The sequence below is a fragment of the Mustela lutreola genome, chromosome 1 (assembly GCF_030435805.1).
Source record: "Mustela lutreola isolate mMusLut2 chromosome 1, mMusLut2.pri, whole genome shotgun sequence".
In the NCBI taxonomy this organism is placed as follows: Eukaryota; Metazoa; Chordata; class Mammalia; order Carnivora; family Mustelidae; genus Mustela; species Mustela lutreola.
The window spans coordinates 58516696-58528807 of NC_081290.1; positions in this window are offsets into that span (position 1 = coordinate 58516696).

The following is a 12112-nucleotide window of genomic DNA, read 5'->3' on the forward strand; positions in this document are numbered from 1 at the left end:
TTTTTTTTTCCCCTGAAGTTTCTTATTTTTCTACAATGAACATATGTTATCTTTAATAGAAAAAAAGACAGGGAGGCATTTGTAATAATGTTAAAGAAAAAAATGAGGAATCACTTGTCCAACTTGCACAGTTTACCAGTGGGGAAACCAAGGTCCAGAGTGATCAAATGTCAGGGCCACTGCCCTTTGTCCAAAACTTTAATCCCTGGGGCTTGTGACATCCTGACGTCAGGTAGAACCAATACTTTGCTTCTCCCAAAATCCAAGTATCACTAGGAAATGTGAATTGCAGGGCCAAAGGGATTTCAAAAGGGAACAATAGAGATATGGTTAATATTGCAGAAGGAAATTTGATTGTTGAGGAAAAAACAAACTTGGCCACTGGCAGTATGCAAACAGGGTATCTCTGCCAATAATATTCCAGCAGAATTGTTTAAAATTCTCTACTGATGAACATTCCTTCCACATAAGGCAAATAGTAATTGTAAAAACACAGAAACACGAGTCTTTTAAAAGTCTCTGGTTCACTTTCATTAACATAGGACTATTTTTCCCCCTAAAACTAAAACTATTTTAATTATCAATTTCTATAATTAAATACAAAAATAAAAGGCCACTCTTTCATTGAAATCTTTAAGTTAGAGATCTTGGTTATTCCTTGAATGCAGGAACAAGGGGAATTTGGGAAATAAAGAAAAAAAAATTAGGCAGCTTCAAGACCCCAGTTTTCTTCAGAAATACCTGAGAGAATTATTGTGATAGGATAAAAATCAAATAAAAGTGTGATTGGAAAACAGCCATTTTTAATGTGTGAAGAAAATTCTCTTTTATAAAACTAATGAGCAGAGAATTTTCTGAAAAAGTTATTTTACTTTCAGATTCCATTTATCAATATGTGTTTTCAACAAAAATCCATTAAGCACCTGCTTGAGACTGGCCCCACTGCCATTCTGGTGCTGAACATACATCAGTGAATGAGACCAACAGAGCTTAAACTGTAAGAAATTCTTACAACTCCAACCCTAGGAATCTGGAGAGAAGCCACGTCCCCCCCGCCCCATGTAGTGGAAGAGGGGTGGAGATGAACATGAGAAAAGCTGACACCTTACTTTATCCTGCACACAGAGAAAAGGGTACTCATACTGGTTAAAGATTCAAGCCCTTACCAGACAGCACTTTGTCATAATCATGACCACCCTCAATGGTGGGTAATTTCTGTTTCACAACCCTGCAAATTATGATTCAAAAACTTAAGTAACTAAATGGGGGGGGGTTAGCAATTCTAATAGAGATAGAGACATTTAAAGAATGACAAGCTTGAGCAGGTTGAAGAATTTTTAAATTATGTTGAAAAACTTTTAAAAAATAAGTGAATATATGAATGAATGAGACTTAGGGATTCTCATTGGACAGCTCTCTCTCACCTACAAATGGGCAAGTTTCATGTTCTACTTTATTTTTTCTTTTTTATTAATTATTTTTATTAACATATAATGTATTATTTGTCCCAGAGTGAGTCGTCAGGCTTACGCACTTCACAGCACTCACCATATCATATACCTTCCCCGATGTCCATAACCCAACCACCCTCTCCATATCCCCCCCCCAGTAATCCTCAGTTTGTTTTGTGAGATAAAGAGTCTCTTATGGTTTGTCACCCTCCTGATCCCATCTTGTTTCATTTCGGCCCCCCACCAACGCCCCACTCTGCCTCTCAAATTCCTTATTTCAGGGAGATCATATGAAAATTGTCATTCTTTGACTTATTTTGCTCAGCATAATACCCTCTATTTCCATCCACATCATTGCAAATGGCAAGATTTCATTTCAATTGATGGCTGCATAGTATTCCTGTGTGTGTGTATGTGTGTGTGTGTGTGTGTGTGTGTATACACCACATCTTCTCTATCCATTCATCTGTTGATGGACATCTAGTTCTTTCCATAGTTTGGCTATTGTTGACATTGCTGCTATAAACATTCAGGTGCACATGCCCCTTCGGATCACTATATTTGTATCTTTAGGGTAAATACCCAGTAGCGCAATTGCTGGGTCATAGGGTAGCTCTATTTTCAATCATGTTCTACTTTAGAAAGTTAATGGTAGCCCTTTCAGTTCTGGGAAGGGCTTTCCATGGAGGTACTAAGCATAAGGAATTAGGAAAAAAGGATAAGATTGTGACACAGCTCCAATGGAGTGGCAAGGAGGCAGAGAACACTTCTCATTTCCAATTACTACCTTTGTCACCTTGGTTGAATAGTTAACATCCTGGACTTCAAATCTTCATCCCATCAAATAAAAATAATGAAACAAGTCTCATTGTACAGTTGTGAAAAGAAAGGGAAGAAAAAAAAAACACAACTATTGAATTCAATCACCTGCCAGATACTCGGATTCCGGTTACCAGAGCCTCCTTTCACAAGTCCTCACCTGAGGCCAGAAACAGACTTAACTGTGGGCTGCCTAGCCTGAAATGTGTCCCTGGGGTGAGTGGGCTGTGGAGGGAAGAAGCTGAGGGAGTTGGATCTGGGTAGGCAGAGGCTACACAATCAAACTTTTAGAACAGTGCCACAGATGGCATGATTGAATTTTGGAGCTGTCCTCTGAGGGTCTTCCAAAGTCAAGCTGAATTTAATCCAATGAGTCTTCCCCTAGAAAGATCAGATAGTCTTGATGGTTTTTAAAAATCCCTTTTAGCCCTCAGGTGTTGTGATAGAATTATCTTTAAAATAGCTAGCCTTTAATTTTTTTGCAGTACCTTCTTTTTTTTAAAATCAGAGAGTGCAACTGATTGCTTACCTTCCATTGCCTCTCAGTGGGGTTTATTTATAGAATAATCACATGACAGCCAGAAATACCTTCAGACCAGGAGGGACACTGGCCATCTGTTCCTCTGATAACGTGCTTCGAGTGATTTCTCCGAGATTCTGGTACTTAACAAAATGTTGCCACGGCATCATCCAATCTGTGTATTTATAGGAAGGAGAATGTGTGTACGTTACATATTTGGACTTGTTTCTTTCAGCAGGAGAAATATAGCCTCTGCCATATGTTTGCCACACACATAATTACCTCAGCACTCCATACATCTAATTTTAAATATTTCACCATTCACACAGCAGCAGGTTAGAATCTTCCCCTTGAGTCCAGATACACTTAAACCCATCATCCTGGAACAGAAGCCCTTGGCGGGAGGGTCATTAATCAGATAATTACTAACTTTCAAGCTGATTCTCTAAATAAACATTACATATTTTGTGATATCTCCTGGAGCTAGGAGAGAAGGCCAAGGCTCCCATCTGAGTCCCGAGGCATGCGCCTTCACTCCCCCTGGCATCCCCCGACCCCGACCGCTCCTCTTGTGTACATAAAGGGCTTGCTGGTAAGAACGGAAATTGCAGCTTCGGTAAGTAAGCTTGTCTTATGCCGTGCTGTGCTCCACATCTTATGTGTGTTACATGATTTTACTTCTCACAACAGCTTGGAAGGGTGGGGCACTTATTATTTCTGCCTTACCAATGGGCACATGACGGCTTAGAGGAGTTAAGTATCTAGTTAAGGACAGAGCTGGGTTTCAAGTCCAGATCTGTCTCTCTCTAAAGGGGATGCCATTTTGTTAAGTAATTTCAGCACACAGAGATTCAACCAAGATTATGGGGAGTCCTCCCAGCACCTGCTTTGACTCTGGGAATACAGTGTTCCACAGAGAAGGCAGACTCTTCTCTACTGGGGCTAGTAATTCTGGTAGAAGAGGACAGACAAGAAGCAAACAAGAAAATGGCAGGATCCCAAAAGGCTGTGATGGAAGCAATGCCCCGCAGCACACAGGGAGAGCCCTGAGGCCACTTCGACTATAGATTTATGCAGTGAGCTGAGATCAGAATGAGAAGAGGCCAGACAAGTGAAACTCCGGGAGCAGAACATTCTGGGCAGAGGGAAGAGCCCATGACCAGGGTGGGAACAAGTTCATCTCTCTACGAGTTCAGATGGAAGACTAGTGGGCCAGAACTTCTGTGCAGGAGGTGGCTCCAAGAATAGAGAGGAGTCCCAGAGGCAGTCGGGGACATATCCCACAGGTACTTCCAGACCAGGGTAGGGAGAATGGCTTCTGTTGAGGTGTTTGAGTGTCTACTTGTGGAGCCAGAGGTGCTTAAGGGGTGATTTCTATCATCTGATTTACACGTTCCAGAATTCAGAATGGTGTGTGGAGGGGGGTGGGGTTGGTGAGAATGGGAAGGAGAAGAACCATCAAGTCACTACCACAACACCCAGCCTGGCAGGTGGAGGGTGTGTTACTTCCACCTGTGTGAGAAATGGCCAGACAGGGGACAGAGTATGCATCTCATCTGAGCTCTAGCTAGAAAAATAAACATGATCTCATCAGGAAGGGAAAAGGAGAATACTCTAGCTAGAGGGAACAGTGATTACACATGCATGGAAGTTTCTAAGTACATGGTATGTTAGGGAAACAGTAAATGTTTGTCTCCAGACTATGGTAGGACCAAAAATGTTGGTATCAGGTGATAAGGGGCCCTGAGCATATATGAAAGGCCTCTCCACATGAGGATGAGGGCCCCTTCCTCCAGGTGGACAGAGCCCAACCCAGAGCTCATGGGAAGGAGAAGTGGGAACAGCAATCACTTCTGCACCTCCTTCCTGATCATGTCCTGAGCTGTATCTGGAAGAGTGTACAGATGTCAGATTTCCCTTTCCTAATCCCTTACCCCACTCCTGCCACCCTCTTAGAGGGTCTAGTCAGGAAGCTGGCTCAGCCTGTTGCTGCCCCATGCTGATGCATGCTTTCCTGTGGAAATAGTATGTGCCCCACATACGAAATGGTGGTCCAGACCCAGGACTGATGCCAAGATTTTCACCCTGGATGGTTCTGTGCTAGATGGCTGTCATAGATCCTTGCTCCTCAAAGAGGAACAGCAGTATCGGTGTTACCCGGGAGTACATTCAAAATGCAGACTCTCAAACTCTACCTTAGAATCCCTGAATCCAACTCTGTATTTTAGTGAGATTCCCAGTGAGTCTCACGCACATTTGAATCTAAGAAACACTAGCCCAGATCAAGATGTTACTGCCAAAGATAAGTCATGGCTGAGAAAGCCAGAAAGGGTCTGGAACTGTGCAGAAACCCACAGCGTGATGCTAGCTGGAGCCTGGGATTGACAACATTGTGTCAAGGGCATGGATGGGAACTCTTTTGATTACTACTTCTGGCTTTGCCTCTGATACACAGTTGTAGGCAGAGAAGTGTTTTTAGGACCATGATTTCCCTTTGTTGCCTGGTCTACCTATGAAGATATTTCTTTTAATGGAGGCAAAGAAATATGTGTAAGGTTCTACTAATAAACAAATACATTTCCCTGAAGAAAAACACAAGAATTACCCTTGATTGTCATCAGAAGAACTTCAAGTGCACTACCAAAAAAAAAAAAAAAAAAAAAAAAAAAAAAAAAAAAAAAAAGAGAGAGAGAGAGAGAGATTTATAAAGAAAGTGAGTAACTGTCTAAATCACTTTATGACTGAAAGAAATGTCCAGTGAGTTATCTGTTCATAGGGAACATTAGTCACTCTTGTGCATTTGGGGAATCTACTCTTTTACTCTGCTATATTATTGATATACAAGTAGACATCCTCTTTCCTTGCATTATTTTTTATAACCTTACCATCTTTTAACACACTATATAATTTCTTAGTTTTATTGTTTGGGTCTGAATATTCATTGTGATTTCAGTCAGAGGTGGACTAAGGTTTGAAGTGTTGGGTCAGAAGGAGAAAGATCAAAAAAACCTAAAATATTAAATTACCACTTGGTATATGTGAAATGTGTCTTTGAAGCTCAGGCAACTTTTTTATTTTAATGCTGGATGGCATGTCACTCTCTCTTAAATCTCTCCGAGAAAAAAATCAATTAGCATTGTAGAGCTGGTAATTCTACACTATATTCTGCAACAAGGGGAATGACAGAGAAAGAGCAATTTAGGCTGATAGCTACATCAACCGCAGTACAGTTGATTAAAAATTTAACAGTTTTTTCTGATGAATGTCCTAGCTCAGATTTGGAAAACACTGACGGATTTAATTTTCCACTGACTAAATAATCATTTTATAAGCCATGTATAATTCATGTAATGGCAGCGTTATGGGCTTGTTAAAAATGACTGCTACTAAACAGTTAACACTCTCTGGCAAGCAGAGACTTGTAAAGGATTATTACTGGAATTAGTTGGCACCCTTTAACTGAGAATGGGTTTTGCCTTCTGAATCTTGAACATCAAAAATAAGTTCAACTTATTAGCACAAATAACACCCTGCCCCCATCCTACCCCACCTCTCACCCCACTCCCACTCCAGCCCCCAAAATTCACAAATATGTATTGGTGAAAGCCTGGGATCTGTTTGGTTATAACTCTGCTTCTCAGTGAAGTAACACTGAACAAGATCTTCAACTTTCCTTAGTTCAGTTTCCTTACTTAGAAATGGTAGCAGCGGTGTCTATTAGACAGGGCTAGTGGGGGAAGTAAATGAAGTAATGCTTTTCTTTTAAAACCACTCAATAGCATTTTTTTACAGAAATAGAAAAATCATTCTAAAATTCATATGAAATCACCAAAGACCCTTAATAGCCAAAGGAACATTGAATAAAAAAAAACAAAGTGGAAGGTCTTGCAATTCCTAATCTCAAAATATATTTCAAAACTACAGTAATACAAGCAGCATGGAATAACATAGGGCCCAGAAATAAATGCAAACATATGCCGTCAACTGATCTTCCACCGGATACTCAAGAATACACAATGTATCAGATATAGAGTTAAGAATATACAATGTATCATACATGATACTCAACTTACTTTGTTAAATATAATAATCAGCATACCTGCTGACTTGAAGTGAACTACTCCTTTATCTTAAAGCTAAGACTTCTCTTTGACATCTGAAAAAATATATGGATTCTAGTTTAGCTGGACCCATAAAACTAATATAACCAGACAATCTAAGTCCATGCTGAAAAATCAGTTAGCTTAGAGGTCTCTCGTTTCTCTTCTGTACCCTGAGGTAGAAAGGGCAACACACTTAAGCAATTCATGGTGTGTCAGATAATAAAACTAAATTGCTCAATTGGAATTTTTATCTACAGTGTATAGAGAAACCACAGAGGAGGAAGACAATCCATCTTTCTTTCATTTAAGGAAGGCTTCCCAGAGGAAGGGACCTTTTTTGGGCATCATAAGATCCACGAGGATTCTGAAATCATGGAGAAGGGAGACAGAGTGCTATCTTGTGCAAAGAGCAATGCACAGTGGCAATGAAAGCTCCATACTGCCCCAGCATAGTGTGAACGCTTGCTGAAGTTTTCCTCATGATCACACATTGAAAGAGCACTACCGTGTGTCAGGAACTAGTCCTAAGAAACAAAACGACAAAGCCAGTTTTGATCCATGCCCTGGAGTTCACAGTTGAGGCAGATAGAAAGTCACACATGCACATGGGGTGTGGAATAGAATCTGTGATCCCAGCAGTGGGCATGTGTTGTCATGGGAACACAGAGACACCGAGTGACTAACTCTTCCTGAAAAAGAGAAAGAAAAGTTGTGCAGAGAATCACCCATGAGCTGGGACGAGTTCACCAGCGAGGGGAGAAGTAGGCAGTGACATTCTAAGCAGATGAGGCATCATGTGGCTTCAAGCCTGGAGGTGGGGCAATCCACAGCTTCATAAGCCTTACAGGATTGTTTAAAAATTATTGAGAATTACAAGATGATGGCAAAAGAGCATTAGACCAAGGACAGGCTCTTCTCAGTGCGACCTTTGTGCTGGCACAGGCTGCACACCCATGAAGGAATGTGCATGAAATTTACCCTGCTGTTTCATGTCAGGGACCTCCATCCAAATCCACCCTGAGGTCATTGGGAGTGACTACAAGGTTTTTACTTTTCCTCCTAATGAAACTCTGATGTTGGAAAACCTGAACTCCAGTGATTCCTTATTGCTACAAAACCAGTCTAGGTAAATGCCATTGAAACTGACTGCAATAAACAATAGAGAAACACAAAGGAAATGAAAGCCACAACAGAGAATTCAAAAGAAACCAAGAGGGTAAAAACCCAACCTGAGTAACTCTGGTCATACAGAGCGATTGTCTAAGATCAGAGGAGCTAAATGACTCTGAGAGTCCCAGAATTCACTCACCATAATTGAAAAACATTTTATACTCTCCTGAAATCATTGCATTTTCTTCCCCTAAACATAGCTTGAAAGTAGATTGCAGGATAAACAGAAATACCATGAAAAACTGTCTAGGGATTAGAAACATAAAACCTTTTATGTTTCATAAATAAAGCCCATAAAAACAAAGTATCTATATTTAACTATTTCTGTGGATGATAATGAGATATTTTTAGAAGAGAAAAAAGCTTATATGGCATATGTGCACTGCCTTGTTTAGATTAGGTTAGATCACAATGTAATGACTAACCAACTTCAGATTTTACAACAAAGCTTCATCTTATTTACGTGTGCGTTCTCTTTACTCTGCAGAATTTCTGTCTTTGCATTGAATATGGATTGAGCACTTGTCTACCGAAGATTCAGGAAAGCAGGGTCAGTTTTTTTAAGGGATTTAGTTTATCAGTTAAAATAAATTAGCATGGCAACGCAGTCTTGAGGGTATTAGAAGAGGTCCCACTCTTCTCATTCCACTACTGGGAAACATATTCATTAGCCAAGCCATAGAACAGCTTCTGCTCAGGCCTCAGTTTCTCTTTGATCCTGTGAGGTACTATACCATCATGTCCCAAGCTCCCCTCACAGGTCTACTGGTGGGCAATACTGGCACACTCCTGCACCTACGCCAACGAGCTCCCTGCTTCAGTGTCCTTAGAATAAGAAGTTCAAGTTGACAAAGTGGTAGTTATGTTATTATAGAAATGATTTATAATAATCATCATTACTGAACTTTCACTGGTGTCTGATACAGGGTTTAGCATTTTATATGGATTACATATTTCACATTTCATTTAACCACGTAGAAACCCTATGACGTAGGTACTGTCATTAACCTCATTTTTTACTAAGGAAATTGACATCCAGACAGCCATTTTCCAAGATCACTCAACTGGTTGGTGTCTGAACCAAGATTAAAACTCAGCCTGCTAAACTATAAGGTTTATATTATTAGCCACTGGGTCAATAGTCCCCAAACTTCGATCAGTTCTATACCATTGTTAAAGCTGATGGTCTTTAAACTTAAAATATCATTAATCTATTTAAATTACATCTCTCCTAAAACATTTAACATCAATATATTAAACATTAATTGTTCATCCACATTCCCCCTACAATCATCTTGCCCACTACCTGAATTCATTTGATCAGTATTTATCAGGTCTATGCCAGTGTGCCAGGCAGAATACATAGCAGGGAAATTGGGAAAGCAACAACCTTTGGAGAAGATAGAGCAAAAGTTTCTGCTGATAGCTCGTGGGCCCCAAGGAGACAGTCACTGTAGGACAGTGTGTTAGGGTACAGATTAGCTTTATGGGGACTAAGCAACTGTCATCTCAGTTGTGTTATGACTGGTTTGATGTTTTCAGGACAGGACACCAGAAATTCAGAGCCAGACTCACTCAGTGCCAGTTTTGCTATCAAAAGAATATCCAAAGGCAGTAAGTATGTGGAAAGGCTTAATGTCCTCAGCACTCAGAGAAAATGAAAACCATTTTCCATTCTAGCAATTCCACTAAAGCTAAGAAACATAGAGATGAACATTAGCAAGCATACAAGTAAATTCCACTAGAATGGAAGCTCCTTAAGGGTAGAGAATTCTCTTTACTCTATCTCAAAGCTTGTAACAGTCCATGATAGCAGAGAGATGCTCAATAACTATTTGTTAAGTTGGTGAGTGAACAAGCAATTTGGATAGCAGGTTCACTAATGTATTGTAAAGTCTTAATGTTATGTGAACAGGTCCAGACATCTTCTACAGATCCTGAAGACAGATAAGTCTGTGTCTTAAGAGTGTGACATATCTGCTGGTGAAAGTTACTACATTTTCCCGGAATGTCTTCTCCATTAAAGTGTCTCTCCCATAGTAACAAAAAATTATTGTGGAGTTGTTGGTCTGAATGAATCACATATATTACATATATAATTATTCTAAATTAAAACTAAGACATTTTTAAAGTTTAAGAAGTTCTCCTTTAAGCTAGGACTTTTATTATAAAATATTGTAAAATGAAGTAGGTACTATATTATCTCAATTTACAGAAGAGTAATTAAGATCATTTCACACAATTTTTTCAAAGCATGCAGCTAGTGAGTGATAGATACAAGATTCAAACTCAGGCAATCTGTATTCTTAACCACTATACTTTTTTTTTTTCCCCCAAAGCTAGGGAAGACTAGTCCAAAGCAAAATTGTGAGGTTGGCATCATTTACCTTCAAGGACTCATCTCCTTTGACCTGTTACCTTTTGTCTATTTTAGTCCTTAATATATCAGCCTCCAGGCTTTGTCTAGAAGTTGTCCTTCCAACCTAGGCTTATTTCCAGAGACATATGCCACTTACCAAAACATACATTTTTCTGGGTCATGATTTTCCAGTTTCACTTCCAGGTATCAGTAGATGAGTGGGAATAAAATGGATAATTTTTTTCTTTTTTTGATTAACAATTTCTATCCCTTCCTCCTCCTCGAGTACTGAGAACTACATCATTAAGACAGAAATAGCACATATAGAATAAACTAGGACTTTTCCGTTATACCCAGTCACTTGGGATCTAAGTCATGTCCACCAGATCCTGTCTTGACCTCTTCCTCTAGTTCTCCTTCATGATGGTCTCTCATTTCCAACTTGATACTCAGCTCTGACCTGGTCCATCTTGTGTCTGGGTTGTATCCTAGCAGTCTTTTATTTATCTTGGTTTGTCAACGAAGAAAATGGCTCTTCTTTCTGGCTCAGGTCTCTGGTCCTGGCACTTGTTTAGTTGAACAGTTTCGCTGGAGGCCCTTGGTCTCCCCAGGAGCTGATGAATTGAGTCCTCGCTACCTCATTCCCCTCCTGAGTCAACCAGCTTTCCAAGGTTATGACTAATTATCTGGGCTCATGTCTGGTACATTCTCCTTTTTTTTGGATGCCTCATTCTATCCACCAACAGACACCAATTGAAAGGTTACTGATTTGCCCCTTCATTAACTAAATCATCAGAAGCAGGAATGAGTCAATGAAAAAGTTACTGAGATTGAAATCAAAAGACTAAATTTGAATTTCCACTTTATTACATCAAGCTCCTTAGACTCAGTCATGTAATCTACGTACATGATAATAAAAACGAATTTGTTAATATTTTAAGGCTTCGGTAAGATAATGTGCATGAAAGTAGGTGTTAATTATTATAAGCTTTTAAAATGTCAAATCTGTTTTTACTGCTTTCTTCAGCTCCATCCTGTGCTAATAACATTTACTAAGAACTATTTGCGCTAAAAAAAAAAAAAAGAGGATTTATTCAAATTGATGCACATTTTTTGGTCATCTGCTTCTATGCAGGCACTGGGTTTGGTGCTGGATACAGAGGTAAACTGACACATCAGGAATTTCCAGTTTGTTCAGCACCACAGAGACTGCAAATGACCTGCCTTAAGATTTGGAACATACAAAACTACGTCAGAAGATCAGTGAAGATTCATTTGTCACTTGGAGAAGTAAGACAGATACAAGTTTCCCCAAATGAGAAGCTTTTTAACCTGTGTAAACCACCTTTAGGAAGAAGTCTGAGATCACTTCATGGATAAGATCTAGTTTGTAGGTAGCCCTCTAGAGGTCAATTGACGTTATCGCTTGCATTTTCTGGTGGGAGCCCTTAGCCTTGCTTTAATACTGAATTTCCAGGTGTGGATTGCTGAGTCTCAGATAATTTAGCAGGAAATGTCAGCTTTTAAAGAAAGACATTATTTTTATTAAAATTATGAAAATATTAATTATTTTATGATATTTACATTCATATTTTCAGAAAAAAAATACTGAAGCAAAATTTAAAGTACAATTCTTATATCCTCTGGTATTTTTGTCCCCAGTTTGCAGCTGTTTTCATTCTTTTCCCAA